Source organism: Nuphar pumila, chromosome 11 (genome assembly GCF_984573655.1).
Source record: "Nuphar pumila chromosome 11, dmNupPumi1.hap1.1, whole genome shotgun sequence".
In the NCBI taxonomy this organism is placed as follows: domain Eukaryota; kingdom Viridiplantae; phylum Streptophyta; class Magnoliopsida; order Nymphaeales; family Nymphaeaceae; genus Nuphar; species Nuphar pumila.
In genome coordinates, this window is record NC_143259.1 from 52,626,662 (window position 1) to 52,641,365 (window position 14,704).

Below are 14,704 nucleotides of genomic sequence, written 5' to 3' on the forward strand. Positions count from 1 at the left end.
AAAATAGAAGCAAAACCCGAGCTGGAACTCGAATTTTCGAAGAAATGAAGGATTTCCAATGCGAGGATTGGATTCAAAAGGAAGTCCTGGTCGAAACTCAGAACTTTGACTGAAAATAATAGAAGAAAAACCAGAGCTGGAACTCGGATTTCCAAAGAAATGAAGGATTTCCAATGCGAGGATTGGATTCAAAAGGAAGTCCTTGTCGGAACTCAGAACTTCGACTGAAAATAATAGAAGAAAAATCCGAGCTGGAACTCGGATTTCTAATGGAATGAAGGATTTTCAATGCGAGGATTGGATTCAAAAGAAAGTCCTGGTCGGAACTCAGAACTTCGACTGAAAATAATAGAAGAAAAACCCGAGCTGGAACTCAGATTTCCAAAGAAATGAAGCATTTCCAATGCGAGGATTGGATTCAAAAGGCAGTCCTAGTCGAAACTCAGAACTTCGACTGGAAATAATAGAAGAAAAACCCGAGCTGGAACTTGGATTTCCAAAAAGATGAAGGATTTCCAATGCGAGGATTGGATTCAAAAGGAAGTTCTGGTCGGAACTCAGAACTTTGACTGAAAATAATAGAAGAAGAACTCAAGCTGAAACTCGGATTTCCAAAAGAAAGAAGCATTTCCAATGCGAGGACTGGATTCAAAAGAAAGTCCTGGCCGGAACTCAGAACTTCGACTGGAAATCATAAAATAAAAACCAGAGCTGGAACTCGGATTTTCAAAGAGATGAAGGATTTCCAATGCGAGAATTGGATTCAAAAGGAAGTCATCGTCGGAACTCAGAACTTTGACTGAAAATAATAGAAGAAAAACCTGAGCTGGAACTCGGATTTCCGAAGAAATGAAGGATTTCCAATGCGAGGATTGGATTCAAAAGGAAGTCCTGGTCGAAACTCAGAAGTTCGACTAAAAATAATAGAAGAAAAACCCGAGATGGAACTCGGATTTCCGAAGAAATGAAGGATTTCCAATGCGAGGATTGGATTCATAAGGAAGTCTTGGTCGGAACTCAGAAGTTCGATTGAAAATAATAGAAGAAAAACCCGAGCTGAACTCGGATTTCCAAAGAAATGAAGGATTTCCAATGCGAGGATTGAATTCAAAAGGAAGTCCTGGTCGGAACTCAGAACTTCGACTGAAAATAATAGAAGAAAAAACCGAGCTGAAACTCGAATTTCTAAAAGAATGAAGGATTTCTAATGCGAGGATTGGATTCAAAAGGAAGTCCTCGTCGGAACTCAGAACTTCGACTGGAAATAATAGAAGATAAAACCCGATCTGGAACTCGGATTTACAAAGAAATGAAGGATTTCCAATGCGAGGATTGGATTTAAAAGGAAGTCCTGGTCGGAACTCAGAACCTCGACTGCAAATAATAAAAGAAAAACCCGAGCTAGAACTCGGATTTCCAAAGAGATGAAGGATTTCCAATGCGAGGATTGGATTCAAAAGGAAGTCCTGGTCGGAACTCAGAACTTCGACTGAAAATAATAAAAGAAAAACCCGAGATGGAACTCAGATTTCCGAAGAAATGAAGGATTTCCAATGCGAGGATTGAATTCAAAAGGAAGTCCTGGTCGGAACTCAGAACTTCGACTGAAAATAATAGAAGAAAAAACCAAGGTGGAACTCGGATTTCCAAAAGAATGAAGAATTTCCAATGCGAGGATTGGATTCAAAAGGAAATCCTGGTCGGAACTCAGAACCGCGACTGGAAATACTAAAAGAAAAGCCCGAGCTGGAATTCATATTTCCAAAGAGATGAAGGATTTCCAATGCAAGGATTGGATTCAAAAGGAAGTCCTGGTCGGAACTCAGAACTTCGACTAAAAATAATAGAAGAAAAACCTGAGCTGGAACTCAGATTTCTAAAAGAATGAAGGATTTCGAATGCGAGGATTGAAATCAAAAGGAAGTCCTGGTCGGAACTCAGAACTTCGACTGAAAATAATAGAAGAAAAATCCGAGCTGGAATTCGGATTTCCGAAGAAATGAGGGATTTCCAATGCGAGGATTGGATTCAAAAGGAAGTCCTGGTCGGAACTCAGAACTTCGACTGAAAATAATAGAAGAAAAACCCAAGCTGGAACTCGGATTTCCAAAAGAATGAAGGATTTCCAATGCGAGGATTGGATTCAAAAGGAAGTCCTGGTCGGAACTCAGAACTTCGACTGAAAATAATAGAAGAAAAACCCGAGCTGGAACTCGGATTTCTAAAGAAATGAAGGATTTCCAATGCGAGGATTGGATTCAAAAGGAAGTCCTAGTCGAAACTTAGAACTTCGATTGAAAATAATAGAAGAAAAGACCGAGCTGAAACTCGGATTTCCGAAGAAATGAAAGATTTCCAATGCGAGGATTGGATTCAAAAGGAAGTTCTGGTCGGAACTCAGAACTTCGACTGAAAATAATAGATGAAAAACCCGAGCTGGAACTCGGATTTCCAAAGAAATGAAGGATTTCCAATGCGAGGATTGAATTCAAATGGAAGTCCTGGTCGGAACTCAGAACTTCGACTGAAAATAATAGTAGAAAAACCCGAGCTGGAACTCGGATTTCCAAAAGAATGAAGGATCTCCAATGCGAGGATTGGATTCAAAAGGAAGTCCTGGTCGGAACTAGGAACTTCGACTGAAAAAAATAGAAGCAAAACCCGAGCTGGAACTCGGATTTTCGAAGAAATGAAGGATTTCCAATGCGAGGATTGAATTCAAAAGGAAGTCCTGGTCGGAACTCAGAACTTTGACTGAAAATAATAGAAGAAAAACCAGAGCTGGAACTCGGATTAACAAAGAAATGAAGGATTTCCAATGCGAGGATTGGATTCAAAAGGAAGTCCTTGTCGGAACTCAGAACTTCGACTGAAAATAATAGAAGAAAAATCCGAGCTGGAACTCGGATTTCTAATGGAATGAAGGATTTTCAATGCGAGGATTGGATTCAAAAGAAAGTCCTGGTCGGAACTCAGAACTTCGACTGAAAATAATAGAAGAAAAACCCGAGCTGGAACTCGGATTTCCAAAGAAATGAAGCATTTCCAATGCGAGGATTGGATTCAAAAGGCAGTCCTAGTTGAAACTCAGAACTTCGACTGGAAATAATAGAAGAAAAACCCGAGCTGGAACTTGGATTTACAAAAAGATGAAGGATTTCCAATGCGAGGATTGGATTCAAAAGGAAGTTCTGGTCGGAACTCAGAACTTCGACTGTAAATAATAGAAGAAGAACTCAAGCTGAAACTCGGATTTCCAAAAGAAAGAAGCATTTCCAATGCGAGGATTGGATTCAAAAGAAAGTCCTGGCCGGAACTCAGAACTTCGACTGGAAATCATAAAATAAAAACCAGAGCTAGAACTCGGATTTCCAAAAAGATGAAGGATTTCCAATGCGAGAATTGGATTCAAAAGGAAGTCATCGTCGGAACTCAGAACTTTGACTGAAAATAATAGAAGAAAAACCTGAGCTGGAACTCGGATTTTCGAAGAAATGAAGGATTTCCAATGCGAGGATTGGATTCAAAAGGAAGTCCTGGTCGAAACTCAGAAGTTCGACTAAAAATAATAGAAGAAAAACCCGAGATGGAACTCGGATTTCCGAAGAAATGAAGGATTTCCAATGCAAGGATTGGATTCAAAAGGAAGTCTTGGTCGGAACTCAGAACTTCGACTGAAAATAATAGAAGAAAAACCCGAGCTGAACTCGGATTTCCAAAGAAATGAAGGATTTTCAAAGAAATGAAGGATTTCCAATGCGAGGATTGAATTCAAAAGGAAGTCCTGGTCGGAACTCAGAACTTCGACTGAAAATAATAGAAGAAAAAACCGAGCTGAAACTCGGATTTCTAAAAGAATGAAGGATTTTCAATGCGAGGATGGATTCAAAAGGACGTCCTGATCGGAACTCAGAACTTCGACTGAAAATAATAGAAGAAAAAACCGAGCTGGAACTCGGATTTCTAAAAGAATGAAGGATTTCCAATGCGAGGATTGGATTTAAAAGGAAGTCCTCGTCGGAACTCAGAACTTCGACTGAAAACAATAGAAGAAAAACCCGAGCTGGAACTCGGATTTACAAAGAAACGAAGGATTTCCAATGCGAGGATTGGATTTAAAAGGAAGTCCTGGTCGGAACTCAGAACCTCGACTGGAAATAATAAAAGAAAAACCCGAGCTAAAACTCGGATTTCCAAAGAGATGAAGGATTTCCAATGCGAGGATTGGATTTAAAAGGAAGTCCTGGTCGGAAGTCAGAACTTCGACTGGAAATAATAAAAGAAAAACCCGAGATGGAACTCGGATTTCCGAAGAAATGAAGGATTTCCAATGCGAGGATTGAATTTAAAAGGAAGTCCTGGTCGGAACTCAGAACTTCGACTGAAAATAATAGAAGAAAAACCCGAGCTGGAACTCGGATTTTCAAAAGAATGAAGGATTTCCAATGCGAGGATTGGATTCAAAAGGAAATCCTGGTCGGAACTCAGAACCTCGACTGGAAATAATAAAAGAAAAACCCGAGCTGGAATTCGGATTTCCAAAGAGATGAAGGATTTCCAATGCAAGGATTGGATTCAAAAGGAAGTCCTGGTCGGAACTCAGAACTTCAACTGAAAATAATAGAATAAAAAACCCGAGCTGGAACTCGGATTTCTAAAAGAATGAAGGATTTCCAAAGCGAGGATTGAATTTAAAAGGAAGTCCTGGTCGAAACTCAGAACTTCGACTGAAAATAATAGAAGAAAAACCTGAGCTGGAATTCGGATTTTCGAAGAAATGAAGGATTTCCAATGCGAGGATTGGATTCAAAAGGAAGTCCTGGTCGGAACTCAGAACTTCGACTGAAAATAATAGAAGAAAAACCCGAGCTGGAACTCAGATTTCCAAAGAGATGAAGGATTTCCAATGCAAGGATTGGATTCAAAAGGAAGTCTTGGTCGGAACTCAGAACTTCGACTGAAAATAATAGAAAAAAAACCCGAGCTGGAACTCGGATTTCCGAAGAAATGAAGGATTTTCAATGCAAGGATTGGATACAAAAGGAAGTCCTGGTCGAAACTCAGAACTTCGACTAAAAATAATAGAAGAAAAACCCGAGTTGGAACTCGTATTTTTGAAGAAATGAAGGATTTCCAATGCGAGGATTGGATTCAAAAGGAAGTCCTGGTAGGAACTCAGAACTTCGACTGAAAATAATAGAAGAAAAACCCGAGCTGGAACTCGGATTTCCAAAAGAATAAAGGATTTCCAATGCGAGGATTGGATTCAAAAGGAAGTCCTGGTCGGAACTCAGAACTTCTACTGAAAATAATAGATGAAAAACCTGAGCTGGAACTCGGATTTCCAAAGAAATGAAGGATTTCCAATGCGAGGATTGAATTCAAAAGGAAGTCCTGGTCGGAACTCAGAACTTCGACTGAAAATAATAGAAGAAAAACCCGAGCTGGAACTCGGATTTCCAAAAGAATGAAGGATTTCCAATGCGAGGATTGGATTCAAAAGGAAGTCCTGGTCGGAACTGAGAACTTCGACTGAAAATAATAGAAGAAAAACCCGAGCTGGAACTCGGATTGCCAAAAGAATGAAGGATTTCCAATGCGAGGATTGGATTCAAAAGGAAGTCTTGGTCGGAACACAGAACTTCGAATGAAAATAATAGAAGAAAAACCCGAGCTGGAACTCGGATTTCCGAAGAAATGAAGGATTTCTAATGCGAGGATTGGATTCAAAAGGAAGTCCTGGTCGGAACTCAGAACTTCGAGTGAAAATAATAGAAGAAAAGACCCAGCTGAAACTCGGATTTCCGAAGAAATGAAGGATTTCCAATGCGAGGATTGGATTCAAAAGGAAGTCCTGGTCGGAACTCAGAACTTCGACTGAAAATAATAGATGAAAAACCCGAGCTGGAACTCAGATTTCCAAAGAAATGAAGGCTTTCCAATGCGAGGATTGAATTCAAAAGGAAGTCCTGGTCGGAACTCAGAACTTCGACTGAAAATAATAGAAGAAAAACCCGAGCTGGAACTCGGATTTCCAAAATAATGAAGGATTTCCAATGCGAGGATTGGATTCAAAAGGAAGTCCTGGTCGGAACTGAGAACTTCGACTTAAAATAATAGAAGAAAAACCCGAGCTGGAACTCGAATTTCCAAAAGAATGAAGGATTTCCAATACGAGGATTGGATTCAATAGGAAGTCCTGGTCGGAACTAGAACTTTGACAATGCGAGGATTGGATTCAAAAGGAAGTCCTGGTCGGAACTCAGAACTTCGACTAAAAATAATAGAAGAAAAACCCGAGCAGGAACTCGGATTTCCAAAGAAATGAAAGATTTCCAAAGAAATGAAGGATTTCCAAAGAAATGAAGGATTTCCAATGCGAGGATTGAATTCAAAAGGAAGTCATGGTCGGAACTCAGAACTTCGACTGAAAATAATAGAAGAAAAAACTGAGCTGAAACTCGGATTTCTAAAAGAATGAAGGATTTCAAATGCGAGGATTGGATTCAAAAGGACGTCCTGGTCGGAACTCAGAACTTCGACTGAAAATAATAGAAGAAAAAACCGAGCTGGAACTCGGATTTCTAAAAGAATGAAGGATTTCCAATGCGAGGATTGGATTCAAAAGGAAGTCCTCGTCGGAACTCAGAACTTCGACTGGAAATAATAGAAGAAAAACCCGATCTGGACCTCGGATTTACAAAGAAATGAAGGATTTCCAATGCGAGGATTGGATTTAAAAGGAAGTCCTGGTCGGAACTCAGAACCTCGACTGGAAATAATAAAAGAAAAACCCGAGCTAGAACTCGGATTTCCAAAGAGATGAAGGATTTCCAATGCGAGGATTGGATTCAAAAGGAAGTCCTTGTCGGAACTCAGAACTTCGACTGAAAATAATAGAAGAAAAATCCGAGCTGGAACTCGGATTTCTAATGGAATGAAGGATTTTCATTGCGAGGATTGGATTCAAAAGAAAGTCCTGGTCGGAACTCAGAACTTCGACTGAAAATAATAGAAGAAAAACCCGAGCTGGAACTCGGATTTCCAAAGAAATGAAGCATTTCCAATGCGAGGATTGGATTCAAAAGGCAGTCCTAGTCGAAACTCAGAACTTCGACTAGAAATAATAGAAGAAAAACCCGAGCTGGAACTTGGATTTCCAAAAAGATGAAGGATTTCCAATGCGAGGATTGGATTCAAAAGGAAGTTCTGGTCGGAACTCAGAACTTTGACTGAAAATAATAGAAGAAGAACTCAAGCTGAAACTCGGATTTCCAAAAGAAAGAAGCATTTCCAATGCGAGGATTGGATTCAAAAGAAAGTCCTGGCCGGAACTCAGAACTTCGACTGGAAATCATAAAATAAAAACCAGAGCTGGAACTCGGATTTCCAAAGAGATGAAGGATTTCCAATGCGAGAATTGGATTCAAAAGGAAGTCATCGTCGGAACTCAGAACTTTGACTGAAAATAATAGAAGAAAAACCTGAGCTGGAACTCGGATTTCCGAAGAAATGAAGGATTTCCAATGCGAGGATTGGATTCAAAAGGAAGTCCTGGTCGAAACTCAGAAGTTCGACTAAAAATAATAGAAGAAAAACCCGAGATGGAACTCGGATTTCCGAAGAAATGAAGGATTTCCAATGCGAGGATTGGATTCATAAGGAAGTCTTGGTCGGAACTCAGAACTTCGACTGAAAATAATAGAAGAAAAACCCGAGCTGAACTCGGATTTCCAAAGAAATGAAGGATTTCCAATGCGAGGATTGAATTCAAAAGGAAGTCCTGGTCGGAACTCAGAACTTCGACTGAAAATAATAGAAGAAAAAACCGAGCTGAAACTCGAATTTCTAAAAGAATGAAGGATTTCCAATGCGAGGATTGGATTCAAAAGGAAGTCCTCGTCGGAACTCAGAACTTCGACTGGAAATAATAGAAGAAAAACCCGATCTGGAACTCGGATTTACAAAGAAATGAAGGATTTCCAATGCGAGGATTGGATTTAAAAGGACGTCCTGGTCGGAACTCAGAACCTCGACTGCAAATAATAAAAGAAAAACCCGAGCTAGAACTCGGATTTCCAAAGAGATGAAGGATTTCCAATGCGAGGATTGGATTCAAAAGGAAGTCCTGGTCGGAACTCAGAACTTCGACTGAAAATAATAAAAGAAAAACCCGAGATGGAACTCAGATTTCCGAAGAAATGAAGGATTTCCAATGCGAGGATTGAATTCAAAAGGAAGTCCTGGTCGGAACTCAGAACTTCGACTGAAAATAATAGAAGAAAAACCCAAGCTGGAACTCGGATTTCCAAAAGAATGAAGAATTTCCAATGCGAGGATTGGATTCAAAAGGAAATCCTGGTCGGAACTCAGAACCGCGACTGGAAATACTAAAAGAAAAGCCCGAGCTGGAATTCGGATTTCCAAAGAGATGAAGGATTTCCAATGCAAGGACTGGATTCAAAATGAAGTCCTGGTCGGAACTCAGAACTTCGACTAAAAATAATAGAAGAAAAACCTGAGCTGGAACTCAGATTTCTAAAAGAATGAAGGATTTCGAATGCGAGGATTGAAATCAAAAGGAAGTCCTGGTCGGAACTCAGAACTTCGACTGAAAATAATAGAAGAAAAATCCGAGCTGGAATTCGGATTTCCGAAGAAATGAGGGATTTCCAATGCGAGGATTGGATTCAAAAGGAAGTCCTGGTCGGAACTCAGAACTTCGACTGAAAATAATAGAAGAAAAACCCAAGCTGGAACTCGGATTTCCAAAAGAATGAAGGATTTCCAATGCGAGGATTGGATTCAAAAGGAAGTCCTGGTCGGAACTCAGAACTTCGACTGAAAATAATAGAAGAAAAACCCGAGCTGGAACTCGGATTTCTAAAGAAATGAAGGATTTCCAATGCGAGGATTGGATTCAAAAGGAAGTCCGAGTCGAAACTTAGAACTTCGATTGAAAATAATAGAAGAAAAGACCGAGCTGAAACTCGGATTTCCGAAGAAATGAAAGATTTCCAATGCGAGGATTGGATTCAAAAGGAAGTTCTGGTCGGAACTCAGAACTTCGACTGAAAATAATAGATGAAAAACCCGAGCTGGAACTCGGATTTCCAAAGAAATGAAGGATTTCCAATGCAAGGATTGAATTCAAATGGAAGTCCTGGTCGGAACTCAGAACTTCGACTGAAAATAATAGTAGAAAAACCCGAGCTGGAACTCGGATTTCCAAAAGAATGAAGGATTTTCAATGCGAGGATTGGATTCAAAAGGAAGTCCTGGTCGGAACTAGGAACTTCGACTGAAAAAAATAGAAGCAAAACCCGAGCTGGAACTCGGATTTTCGAAGAAATGAAGGATTTCCAATGCGAGGATTGGATTCAAAAGGAAGTCCTGGTCGGAACTCAGAACTTTGACTGAAAATAATAGAAGAAAAACCAGAGCCGGAACTCGGATTAACAAAGAAATGAAGGATTTCCAATGCGAGGATTGGATTCAAAAGGAAGTCCTTGTCGGAACTCAGAACTTCGACTGAAAATAATAGAAGAAAAATCCGAGCTGGAACTCGGATTTCTAATGGAATGAAAGATTTTCAATGCGAGGATTGGATTCAAAAGAAAGTCCTGGTCGGAACTCAGAACTTCGACTGAAAATAATAGAAGAAAAACCCGAGCTGGAACTCGGATTTCCAAAGAAATGAAGCATTTCCAATGCGAGGATTGGATTCAAAAGGCAGTCCTAGTTGAAACTCAGAACTTCGACTGGAAATAATAGAAGAAAAACCCGAGCTGGAACTTGGATTTCCAAAAAGATGAAGGATTTCCAATGCGATGATTGGATTCAAAAGGAAGTTCTGGTCGGAACTCAGAACTTCGACTGTAAATAATAGAAGAAGAACTCAAGCTGAAACTCGGATTTCCAAAAGAAAGAAGCATTTCCAATGCGAGGATTGGATTCAAAAGAAAGTCCTGGCCGGAACTCAGAACTTCGACTGGAAATCATAAAATAAAAACCAGAGCTAGAACTCGGATTTCCAAAGAGATGAAGGATTTCCAATGCGAGAATTGGATTCAAAAGGAAGTCATCGTCGGAACTCAGAACTTTGACTGAAAATAATAGAAGAAAAACCTGAGCTGGAACTCGGATTTCCGAAGAAATGAAGGATTTCCAATGCGAGGATTGGATTCAAAAGGAAGTCCTGGTCGAAACTCAGAAGTTCGACTAAAAATAATAGAAGAAAAACCCGAGATGGAACTCGGATTTCCGAAGAAATGAAGGATTTCCAATGCGAGGATTGGATTCAAAAGGAAGTCTTGGTCGGAACTCAGAACTTCGACTGAAAATAATAGAAGAAAAACCCGAGCTGAACTCGGATTTCCAAAGAAATGAAGGATTTCCAATGCGAGGATTGAATTCAAAAGGAAGTCCTGGTCGGAACTCAGAACTTCGACTGAAAATAATAGAAGAAAAAACCGAGCTAAAACTCAGATTTCTAAAAGAATGAAGGATTTTCAATGCGAGGATGGATTCAAAAGGATGTCCTGGTCGGAACTCAGAACTTCGACTGAAAATAATAGAAGAAAAAACCGAGCTGGAACTCGGATTTCTAAAAGAATGAAGGATTTCCAATGCGAGGATTGGATTTAAAAGGAAGTCCTCGTCGGAACTCAGAACTTCGACTGAAAACAATAGAAGAAAAACCCGAGCTGGAACTCGGATTTATAAAGAAACGAAGGATTTCCAATGCGAGGATTGGATTTAAAAGGAAGTCCTGGTCGGAACTCAGAACCTCGACTGGAAATAATAAAAGAAAAACCCGAGCTAAAACTCGGATTTCCAAAGAGATGAAGGATTTCCAATGCGAGGATTGGATTTAAAAGGAAGTCCTGGTCGGAAGTCAGAACTTCGACTGGAAATAATAAAAGAAAAACCCGAGATGGAACTCGGATTTCCGAAGAAATGAAGGATTTCCAATGCGAGGATTGAATTTAAAAGGAAGTCCTGGTCGGAACTCAGAACTTCGACTGAAAATAATAGAAGAAAAACCCGAGCTGGAACTCGGATTTTCAAAAGAATGAAGGATTTCCAATGCGAGGATTGGATTCAAAAGGAAATCCTGGTCGGAACTCAGAACCTCGACTGGAAATAATAAAAGAAAAACCCGAGCTGGAATTCGGATTTCCAAAGAGATGAAGGATTTCCAATAAAAGGATTGGATTCAAAAGGAAGTCCTTGTCGGAACTCAGAACTTCAACTGAAAATAATAGAATAAAAAACCCGAGCTGGAACTCGGATTTCTAAAAGAATGAAGGATTTCCAAAGCGAGGATTGAATTTAAAAGGAAGTCCTGGTCGAAACTCAGAACTTCGACTGAAAATAATAGAAGAAAAACCTGAGCTGGAATTCGGATTTTTGAAGAAATGAAGGATTTCCAATGCGAGGATTGGATTCAAAAGGAAGTCCTGGTCGGAACTCAGAACTTCGACTGAAAATAATAGAAGAAAAACCCGAGCTGGAACTCAGATTTCCAAAGAGATGAAGGATTTCCAATGCAAGGATTGGATTCAAAAGGAAGTCTTGGTCGGAACTCAGAACTTCGACTGAAAATAATAGAAAAAAAACCCGAGCTGGAACTCGGATTTCCGAAGAAATGAAGGATTTTCAATGCAAGGAATGGATACAAAAGGAAGTCCTGGTCGAAACTCAGAACTTCGACTAAAAATAATAGAAGAAAAACCCGAGTTGGAACTCGTATTTTTGAAGAAATGAAGGATTTCCAATGCGAGGATTGGATTCAAAAGGAAGTCCTGGTAGGAACTCAGAACTTCGACTGAAAATAATAGAAGAAAAACCCGAGCTGGAACTCGGATTTCCAAAAGAATAAAGGATTTCCAATGCGAGGATTAGATTCAAAAGGAAGTCCTGGTCGGAACTCAGAACTTCTACTGAAAATAATAGATGAAAAACCTGAGCTGGAACTCGGATTTCCAAAGAAATGAAGGATTTCCAATGCGAGGATTGAATTCAAAAGGAAGTCCTGGTCGGAACTCAGAACTTCGACTGAAAATAATAGAAGAAAAACCCGAGCTGGAACTCGGATTTCCAAAAGAATGAAGGATTTCCAATGCGAGGATTGGATTCAAAAGGAAGTCCTGGTCGGAACTGAGAACTTCGACTGAAAATAATAGAAGAAAAACCCGAGCTGGAACTCGGATTTCCAAAAGAATGAAGGATTTCCAATGCGAGGATTGGATTCAAAAGGAAGTCTTGGTCGGAACACAGAACTTCGAATGAAAATAATAGAAGAAAAACCCGAGCTGGAACTCGGATTTCCGAAGAAATGAAGGATTTCTAATGCGAGGATTGGATTCAAAAGGAAGTCCTGGTCGGAACTCAGAACTTCGAGTGAAAATAATAGAAGAAAAGACCGAGCTGAAACTCGGATTTCCGAAGAAATGAAGGATTTCCAATGCGAGGATTGGATTCAAAAGGAAGTCCTGGTCGGAACTCAGAACTTCGACTGAAAATAATAGAAGAAAAACCCGAGTTGGAACTCGGATTTCCGAAGAAATGAAGGATTTCTAATGCGAGGATTGGATTCAAAAGGAAGTCGTGGTCGGAACTCAGAACTTCGACTGAAAATAATAGAAGAAAAGACCGAGCTGAAACTCGGATTTCCGAAGAAATGAAGGATTTCCAATGCGAGGATTGGATTCAAAAGGAAGTCCTGGTCGGAACTCAGAACTTCGACTGAAAATAATAGATGAAAAACCCGAGCTGGAACTCAGATTTCCAAAGAAATGAAGGCTTTCCAATGCGAGGATTGAATTCAAAAGGAAGTCCTGGTCGGAACTCAGAACTTCGACTGAAAATAATAGAAGAAAAACCCGAGCTGGAACTCGGATTTCCAAAATAATGAAGGATTTCCAATGCGAGGATTGGATTCAAAAGGAAGTCCTGGTCGGAACTGAGAACTTCGACTTAAAATAATAGAAGAAAAACCCGAGTTGGAACTCGAATTTCCAAAAGAATGAAGGATTTCCAATACGAGGATTGGATTCAATAGGAAGTCCTGGTCGGAACTAGAACTTTGACAATGCGAGGATTGGATTCGAAAGGAAGTCCTGGTCGGAACTCAGAACTTCGACTAAAAATAATAGAAGAAAAACCCGAGCAGGAACTCGGATTTCCAAAGAAATGAAGGATTTCCAATGCGAGGATTGAATTCAAAAGGAAGTCCTGGTCGGAACTCAGAACTTCGACTGAAAATAATAGAAGAAAAAACTGAGCTGAAACTCGGATTTCTAAAAGAATGAAGGATTTCAAATGCGAGGATTGGATTCAAAAGGACGTCCTGGTCGGAACTCAGAACTTCGACTGAAAATAATAGAAGAAAAAACCGAGCTGGAACTCGGATTTCTAAAAGAATGAAGGATTTCCAATGCGAGGATTGGATTCAAAAGGAAGTCCTCGTCGGAACTCAGAACTTCGACTGAAAATAATAGAAGAAAAACCCGATCTGGACCTCGGATTTACAAAGAAATGAAGGATTTCCAATGCGAGGATTGGATTTAAAAGGAAGTCCTGGTCGGAACTCAGAACCTCGACTGGAAATAATAAAAGAAAAACCCGAGCTAGAACTCGGATTTCCAAAGAGATGAAGGATTTCCAATGCGAGGATTGGATTCAAAAGGAAGTCCTGGTCGGAACTCAGAACTTCGACTGGCAATAATAAAAGAAAAACCCGAGATGGAACTCAGATTTCCGAAGAAATGAAGGATTTCCAATGCGAGGATTGAATTCAAAAGGAAGTCCTGGTCGGAACTCAGAACTTCGACTGAAAATAATAGAAGAAAAACCCAAGCTGGAACTCGGATTTCCAAAAGAATGAAGAATTTCCAATGCGAGGATTGGATTCAAAAGGAAATCCTGGTCGGAACTCAGAACCGCGACTGGAAATACTAAAAGAAAAGCCCGAGCTTGAATTCGGATTTCCAAAGAGATGAAGGATTTCCAATGCAAGGATTGGATTCAAAAGGAAGTCCTGGTCGGAACTCAGAACTTCGACTAAAAATAATAGAAGAAAAACCCGAGCTGGAACTCGGATTTCTAAAAGAATGAAGGATTTCTAATGCGAGGATTGAAATCAAAAGGAAGTCGTGGTCGGAACTCAGAACTTCGACTGAAAATAATAGAAGAAAAATCCGAGCTGGAATTCGGATTTCCGAAGAAATGAGGGATTTCCAATGCGAGGATTGGATTCAAAAGGAAGTCCTGGTCGGAACTCAGAACTTCGACTGAAAATAATAGAAGAAAAACCCGAGCTGGAACTCGGATTTCCAAAAGAATGAAGGATTTCCAATGCGAGGATTGGATTCAAAAGGAAGTCCTGGTCGGAACTCAGAACTTCGACTGAAAATAATAGAAGAAAAACCCGAGCTGGAACTCGGATTTCTAAAGAAATGAAGGATTTTCAATGCGAGGATTGGATTCAAAAGGAAGTCCTAGTCGGAACTTAGAACTTCGATTGAAAATAATAGAAGAAAAGACCGAGCTGAAACTCGGATTTCCGAAGAAATGAAGGCTTTCCAATGCGAGGATTGGATTCAAAAGGAAGTCCTGGTCGGAACTCAGAACTTCGACTGAAAATAATAGATGAAAAACCCGAGCTGGAACTCGGATTTCCAAAGAAATGAAGGATTTC